General features: G+C 36.5%; 1 non-coding gene across 1 annotated transcript; it reads left to right on the top strand.

Moving 5' to 3' along the window:
• The first annotated feature begins 2,422 nt into the window (after positions 1–2,422).
• On the top strand, positions 2,423–2,528 carry LOC113901940. The gene has a single exon (XR_003513600.1). It is a non-coding gene; the product is annotated as a U6 spliceosomal RNA (small nuclear RNA).
• Positions 2,529–8,811: the final 6,283 nt, after the last annotated feature.

Raw genomic sequence — 8,811 nt, 5'->3', positions numbered from 1 at the left:
CACTAAGCCCTTTTTATTTAACAGCAGCACTTTTCTTTCTTTGCAAATTTTATTTGCTTCCACTTTAACTTGGATTATTCTCTTTACCCAGAATGCCCTTTCCCCACTACTCCCTTTTGATTGACAGAATACAGATGAACCTTTTGTACAAAGAGAATGCTAGTTACATGAACTTAGCAATTAACTCATTGCTCTGATTTTTTTTTTTAAATGAAGGATTCTAACTTGTCTTCTACTCTGAACTTTACTTTCATGAAAAATTCTGAATCACCTCTAACATTCTCTTTCTCCTCTGTGAATGCTGCTATGCTCTTTCCTGTTAAACAGTCTTTCTGAAATCCCAGATAACACCATGCTGTGTTTACAGTTGTCAGTTTACATACTAATATTCCTCATCTAGATTCCTTGAATGTCGACAGAGTCACATTCATTATATTTCTAGAGTAGGATTTTATGCTAAGCAGATATCCTATAAAAAGATGTTCAGTGACATGAAATAAAAAACTTTGAATACTTTGAAAATCCTTGAGTTATGGTAAAATAATTGTGAAATTAGTAGTTACAACTGATTCTGTTTTGCATTATGTATTTTAGTAAACATTCCTGAAACTTCTTTAATTTGTCATGTGCTGTGTTGTGCTTAGTCGCTCAGTTGTGACCAACACTTTGGGATCCAATGGATTGTAGCCAGCCAAGCTCCTCTGTCCATGGGGTTCTTCAGGCAAGAATGCTGGAGTGAGTTGCCATGCCATCCTCCAGGGAATCTTCCCAACCCAAGGATTGAACTGAGGTCTCCTGCATTGCAGGCGGAGTCGTTACCACCTGAGCCACCAGGGAAAGCCCAAGAATACAGGAGTGAATAGCTGATCCCTTCTCCAGGGGATTTTCCTTGCAGGCGGATTCTTTACCAGCTGAGCTACCAGGGAAACCCTTAACCTGTGATACTTTTGAGTAATTTCTATCTCTTCCTATGATAAAATACCCTAGGGGGAGTGGAATATGTGAGAATATATTTTAAAATATTTCTCAATCATCTTACTATCTGAGTGGCTAAATAAAAATGAAAAGTTTTAATGAGAATTATCAGAAAGTAGTAAATCAAATACATATCAAATATTAAATCTATGGCCTTTTGGCCTTTGTATTTCTATCTAAGCTGTCATCTCCTCATTTCCTCCATCCCTCAGCCTTTGGCAATCACCATTCTACTCTATTTCTATGAGTTTGATGTTTTTAGATTTTATAAAGAAGTGAGATCATGTAGTATTCATCATTCTCTGACTGACTTGATTCACTTAGCATAATGTCTGAAGACCCATTCATGTTCCCCCCACCCCCAAGTGGCAAGATTTTCTTCTTTTTATGGCAGAAAAATATCCCATCATATATACATATATTTCATATTTTATTTTTCCATCCATACACCAGTTGCTGCTAAGTCACTTCAGTCATGTCTGACTCTGTGTGACCCCATGGACAGCAGCCCACCAGGCTCCCCCATCCCTGGGATTCTCCAGGCAAGAACACTGGAGTGGGTTGCCATTTCCTTCTCCAATGCATGAAAGTGAAAAGTGAAAGTGAAGTCGCTCAGCTATGTCCGACTCTTAGCTACCCCATGGACTGCAGCCTACCAGACTCCTCCATCCATGGGATTTTCCAGGCAAGAGTACTGGAGTGGGGTGCCATTGCCTTCTCCGTCATACACCAGTAGACATAGGTTATTTGGATTTGTTTAATGTTTGGTCACTATGAATGATGCTGGAATCAACATGGGGATGCATCTATACCTATAGGAGAGTAAATTCATTTCCTTTGAATAAATACTCAAAGGTGGAATTGCTAGATCATATGATAGTTTGTTTTGTTTTGTTTTTTTAATACTTTGACCACCATCCATCTTGTATTTCATGGTGAAAACACAAATTTATATTTCTGCCAGGAATAAACTGTATCCCAGTTTCCTCTTCTCCAAATTATTGGCAACATTTACTATTTCTTGTCTTTTTGATAATAGCCATCCTAACAGATGTGAGGTTTTTATCTACATTTCCCTTATGATTAGAAATGAGTATCTTTTTGTGTTCTAGATGTCTTCTTTGAACATTATCTATTCATGTACTTTGACCATTTTAAAGCCAAATTGTTTTTGTTGTTGAGTTATGTAACTGTCTTACATATTTTGAATATTAACACTTTATCAGATATATTTACAAATATTTCTCTCACTCCATAGGTTCTTATTTTACACACAAATCAGCTCAGTTATTACACAATGTAACCAAGATCTGACCAAAAATACATAGTTATTGTCTTCTCAAGACACTAAATCTTAAAGTGGTGACTTTGAAATAGAAACAGTTGACTAACTCACTGTTTTGAGTCTCACGTTATTCACTCAAAATTAACATAAGCAAACCCTTCAGTGCTAGATTCCACAGAACATTTACTGAATTGAAATGGTAAAGAGAAGATAAACATGGCCTCTGTGCAAGGATAACAGGCAAATCTATGAAACATTCCATATGTTTTATTTATAAACCTTATGATAATTAGAAACCAAAACTCTGTAACAGATACACAGATACAAAAGAGAAAGGAATCCAAGTAACGTATAAATACTAAAGCTAGTTATCAAATCACAAGGGAGGAGAGTACACAAAAGAAGAAAGGAACAAAAAATAAATTATAAAACCACAAGAAAGCAAGTTACACAATGGCAATATGTACAGGCCTATTAATAATTACTTTAAATATAACTGAATAAATGCTCAAATCAAAGACATAGAGTAGCTGAATGGATTGAAAGAAACATACAAACAAAGACTTAAACTATTCTAATTTTTAAAAAATCTTTTTCTCATTTTGATATTTTAATTTAAACTGTTCTGAGTAATTTAGACTGTTTTATTTTCCAGGTTTTTTTTTTTTTTTTTTTTTTTTTTACACATTCTTCTGTATTATCTTATCACCAATTGATTTCCTCAAGTGCAGTTTCCATTTCAGTTTTTTGGTTCTACAGCAGTCATTGGTCCTTTGTTGAAAGTTTTCAATATGCTTCTGCATTCTTCTCCAGAGTTCAGTGAACGTTTTTATGACTGGCACTTTAAACTCTTTATCAAGTCTTTTTCTCTTCTTCATAATTTTTCCCTGATATTTTTATCTTATTCTTCAGTTTTATCCCTTGTCTTCTAATTCTGTTTGACTGTCTATATTTCTTTCTATGAATTAGGCAAAAGAGTTCCTCTCCCAGCCAGGAAGGTGTGTCCTTGTGTAGGAAAGTCCCTATACAGACTGTGTATACCTAGTGACTTTGGTAGGAGGGCTAGAGCTGATTCAGGCATAGAGTGATTTTTTTTCCCTCCCAGGGTACACTGGGGACCACTGCTTTGGTGTATATGAAGGTAGGAGCTGGAGACTGGCACAAGCCAGTGCACACTGGGTGTTGCCACCTTGGTGGGGGGTGACTGGCACCAGAACTTTCTGTGGGGTGGGATAGTTGGTAGACCAGCTACAGCACCTGCACTTTTCAATCTGAACTGTCCCTGTGCTCAGATGCATAGCAAGTGAAGTTGTGTGCTAGCCCTTTAAAAGTGAAGTCTTGATTTGCTACAGCCGTCTGGCTCTTCTGGATATAAGCCTTGCTGTTTTTAAAACCAGGGAGGTCATCTTCCCAGTACTTGTCCCTAGGGCTTGAGTGCTTAATGTGAGTCTCAAAGCATTTGCTCCTTAGGAAGGACATCTGCATTTGGGATATTGCCTTTCACTTGTGGGTCATCCACCAGGGTGTGGGTCCTGAGTAGATTGTATCTTTGCACCCTTAAAACCATCTGGATGCTTTGTGCTTGTTTGTTTTTGTTTCCTAAATTGTAGAAGAGCTATTCTGCTAGTTTCCAGGTATCCTCAGAAAGAGTTGTTTTCTTACACTGTACACACTGGGTGTGTCTATGGAAGGAGGTGAGCAGGATCCTCTTACTCTGCTGTCTTGATCCTGCCTTCTCTATTTTGAATATGTACATTTATCTTCTACTTATTTATCACTGGTTAGAAATCTGGATTTATATTTTGCTAATTATGACAGCTCAGTTGGTAAAGAATCCACCTGCAATACAGGAGACACCAGTTCAATTCCTGTGTCTAGAAGATCCACTGGAGAGGGGATAGGCTACCCACTCCAGTATTCTTGGGCTTCCCTTGTGGCTCGGCTGGTAAATAATCTGCCTGCAATGAGAGAAACCAGGGTTTGATTCCTGGGTTGGGAAGATCCCCTGGAGAAGGGAAAGGCTACCCATTCCAGTTTTCTAGGCTGGAGAATTCCATGGACTATATAGTCCATGGGGTTGCAGAGTCGGACACAACTGAGTGGTTTTCACTTCACTTTCACTTTCATTCATTCACTCATTGTTCATCTTTTAGACTTATGTGTGTCATGCCTTATGTAGCATAATTTTGAAAAATAAATCATTAATCATAAGTGAAAATACAGAATATATGTTGTTGTTGTGTAGTCACTAAGTTGTGTCCAACTCTGCAACCCCATGGACTACAACACATCAGGTGTTCTTATCCTCTACTCTCTCCCAGAGTTTGCTCAAGTTCATGTCCGTTGAGTCAGTAATCCTATCTAACCATCTCATCCTCTGTTGCCTTTTCTCCTTTTGCCTTCAATCTTTCCCAGCATCAGGGTCTTTTCCAGTGAGTTGGCTCTTTGCAGCAGGTGACAAAACTATTAGAGTTTCAGCATCAGTCCTTCCAATGAATATTCAGGGTTGATTTCCTTTAGGGTTGAGCAGCTTGAACTCCTTGCTGTCCAAGCATCAATTCTTTGGCACTCAGCTGTTTTTATGATCCAACTCTTACATCTGTACACAACTTCTGAAAAAACCATAGTTTTGACTATATAGAGCTTTGTCAGCAAAATCATTGTGGATGGTACCTGCAGACTACAGAATATATACCAACATTATATATTAACAGATCAAAAGGTATAGATGAATCAATAGCAACTTAAATGTGCCATAAGTGTATTCTTCAAAGAAGAACAAAGGAAATTCCCATGAAAAATGAATAAAATTATTAAGAATTAAATGAGTAATGGGATTGGATAGATAGAGTTTGGTATCTATAAATAATTTTATTGGCACAAGAGCTAGAAGAAAACATTTTGAGACTTATGGAGAGAGTAAGTTAGTAGTTTATTTCTAAGGATAAAGATGAAGAATTGGAAATAACATTGGAAGAACTTTTAAATGCTTCACTAAGATAGGACTTTTTCAGGTCAATAATCCCTATTGTTAATTAGCATTTAGACGTATATTCCTTATATTGAAAGCAGACTTAAAAATCATGCCTGAGTATCTGAAGCAATCCATGAGTTCTGACAATGTCAAGCATCCAGTGAGACCCAGATAGTTAATTATTTTTAAAAATCTCCTTAATAAAACAGCTAGTGTTAAAAATAATGATTGAAATAGTCATGCATTTTACATTATTGACTAATTATTTTTTCCCAATCAATCAGTTACATAAAGGAATCTAAGGAGAGGAGAAAGATTTTATTTTAATGTATCTCTCTCCCTCCAAATTAGTAATATTTTCCCTTTGAAAAGGGAAAGGAAAATTGTAATGGGAAATATTTAAACAGAAATTATCTTGTGCAATATTTAAAAGATCTAGTAGCTTATAAGTATGTTAAATTATTCTTAAGTTGTTAAATTATTAACAATTTTGAAGACAGTCTCAGTTGGAAAAAATAACTCTACAGATATCACCTGTGTGTTTCTATATCACTGCCTAATAATTCTACATGACATTGATAAAAATGGTAATCGCACATATCAGTTATAGAGATGTCTCACAGCAGATAGTGACTTTCTGGAACATTCATGATGGCATACCATGGAGGTGGGAAAGGCACAATATAAAGTTCACAGAAAGAAAAAAAAAAACTGCAGGGAAAATTATAAAATAAAAGAAATAGAAAAATACATCAAGCAAATAAACAACTTTTGGATCAAATAAATTGGCAGATCATTTACAATAAGAAATTTAGAGTCTACTATCAACAGGAAGGAAAAGTATACACAAATGTACTTTCCATCTGTAGTAGCATTTCTGAGTATTTTCTGAAACTGTGATATAATAGCAATTGACTTATAAAAACTGATTCATGTCCTTTCCATTTTAAAGAACTTATATAATTTATTTTTATAAAGATATCAAAAATTTTGGGGAAAGGAACTCATTTCTTGTGGCTTCACATTCCCATGTGGTAAGATTGATTAGAGTCACAGGGAAAACTTTTCCTTACTCTTCTTCCTCAGGAGAAAGTAACGACTCATGGCTTTTGTGAGTGCAGGAGAGAAACTGAGCTCTTTGGCTCAGCATCTTTCTTTATCCATCTTCCGGACTCCTACTGCAGAAGGAAGTTTGCCCACTCTCAGCCCAGCATTAAGGTTCCTGGGACATCACTTGACTTAGTTAGTTTGGGGAGATAGTCTCAATTCAGGCAGTGTTAGCAAGCCCTTCAATGAGATCTGAGTTATGCCCTCCATACAGCCTCAACAGTGCAACAAGTAAAACTGATCTCCAATTGCCTGCTTCCTGCCTCTTGAATTTCTCTCACTCATTTCTGAACATGGTCAAAGTAGAAAGGGAGTTACATGTTGAGCCATTAATGCCCAGGAGAATACACAGAAGAATTTCTGGTTATCCTTAGGATCTCTGTATTTCGACTGCTGCATAAGGGTAGGGAAAAAAAAAAAAATTAAATCCCCTTGGTACACTGAAAATCAAAACTTTTCTGGTGAGGCACTGATTTATATTAAATCATGTATAAAGAAAGTTTCATTCATTTTTTGCCGAGCCATTCATTTCTTTGACAATAGCTGTCATGATATACGGAAAGACAACAGAATACATTCTATGCAAATATTAATAAAATGATGCTTCATCCAAAAGAAGTTAATAGTATAAAAAGATGATTTCAGTTGAGTATAGAAACATATATATAAAAAGTATTATTTCAAATTAACCAATCGTATAATTACTTTAAATATATAATATAGTATATTTATTGGGTATTGATAAATAAAATATACTTATAAAATTCAGGCTAGATGTAGTCTAATATTATGTTTTTATATGAAACAATAATTCTTTGCAAGTGTTAAATACATATATAACAATATAAGTATGGATTCTTACATAGCATTTACATAAACTTCATTAAAACTGATGAGTCAGTGTTGTTGTTTAATCTGTTTTAAATGAACAAATTATATCACAAGGAAACTAAAGTGTTTAAGGCCTCACATCTACTGTGTTAGCTGTCCTCTGGGATGGCCACCAATGATCATCACTTTCTGATATTCACACTTTTGTGTGGTTTCTTCCACATTGTGCCAGAGTGAATCCACATAACCAGTTGCATATGGAAGAAGATATGTTGTATCACTTCTGAGATTAGATTGTATGAGATGTTGTGGTTTCTATCTTGATTGTTCACTTGCTGTCTCAAATCATTCACTTTAATGAAAGTCAGCTGTCGTGTAGAGAAGTCTATATGGCAAGAAACTGAGTCCTCTGCTGAAGGATTGAGGCCTTCTGACAAAAGCTATGTAAGTAAGCTAACCTAAAAGCAGATCCTCTGCTTCAGTTAAGCCTTCAGATGACTGCAAACACAGCCTACAAACTAGCAGCCACTTATCGGTTCTTGTTATTCTGAGGACCCTCACCAATACACTGATTCTTTCTTCTCCCCGTGTATTAGGCTAAATCAATCTATTGCAATTTACCAAATAGTCCAAAAATATTGTGAAAAAAGAAACTTGTTTCTTGTGGTTTTTATGAGTTGTGCATTCATGTTTCTATTCCACCTCTTAATAAGTGGATTATTTGGATTATATTATATACCTTTGGTCTGCTGCTGCTGCTGCTAAGTCGCTTCAGTCGTGTCCGACTCTGTGCGACCCCATAGAGGGCAGCCCATGAGGCTCCCCCGTCCCTGGGATTTTCCAGGCAAGAACACTGGAGTGGGTTGCCATTTCCTTCTCCAGTGCAAGAAAGTGAAAAGTGAAAGTGAAGTCGCTGAGTCTTGTCCGACTCTTAGTGACCCCATGGACTGCGGCCCACCAGGCTCCTCTGTCTATGGGATTTTCCAGGCAAGAGTACTGGAGTGGGGTGCCATTGCCTTCTCTGACATTTGGTCTATTTGATCTTAAAAGGATAACTTCTAAGAGGACTTTAACATGCTACAGTATGCAGGGATCGGTACTCCCTTACAGACTCTGTATTTTGTCGTAACTCAAACCCAGGTTGTGCTAGACATATCAAAAATAGAGTGAACAGTGTGCTAGGGGTATTTTCTTTTACCACTTCATAATGATATCAATTGCTATATTAAGGGAGACTTCAAAGCCTTCACTGAAACACGTTATGTGGATGGTGGCATCACAGGCATACTTTATGTGAAATTTTGAAGAAGGTGTTGTCTCTTCTCAACTTCACTGATCATGTTCTAGCACCATCTTCTTTGCTAACTCCCAGAATTCCATAGAACTTAGATGGTCTCCAGTGCAGCCTATTTGAAGACTTCTAATCAGGTCCCAGCTATTGACTTTGATTCCTAAGTCAAGGTAGAACAATTTCTCTCTTCTAAGAAATAATAATTTCTTTTCCTCCTTCCCTACCATCTATCCCAAAGGAAACAAACCTATCTTTTGTGCGTTTCTCCCAGATATAGATGTTTTAATGGGTTAATTAGGAAAATAAATAGAACATAGTTGAAGATGACCTTTGTGAATAATGTGTTAT

This window comes from Bos indicus x Bos taurus, chromosome 11 (assembly GCF_003369695.1).
Source record: "Bos indicus x Bos taurus breed Angus x Brahman F1 hybrid chromosome 11, Bos_hybrid_MaternalHap_v2.0, whole genome shotgun sequence".
NCBI lineage: Eukaryota > Metazoa > Chordata > Mammalia > Artiodactyla > Bovidae > Bos > Bos indicus x Bos taurus.
Note: the sequence above shows the minus strand (reverse complement) of the source record. Positions and strands in the feature narration are given on the sequence as shown.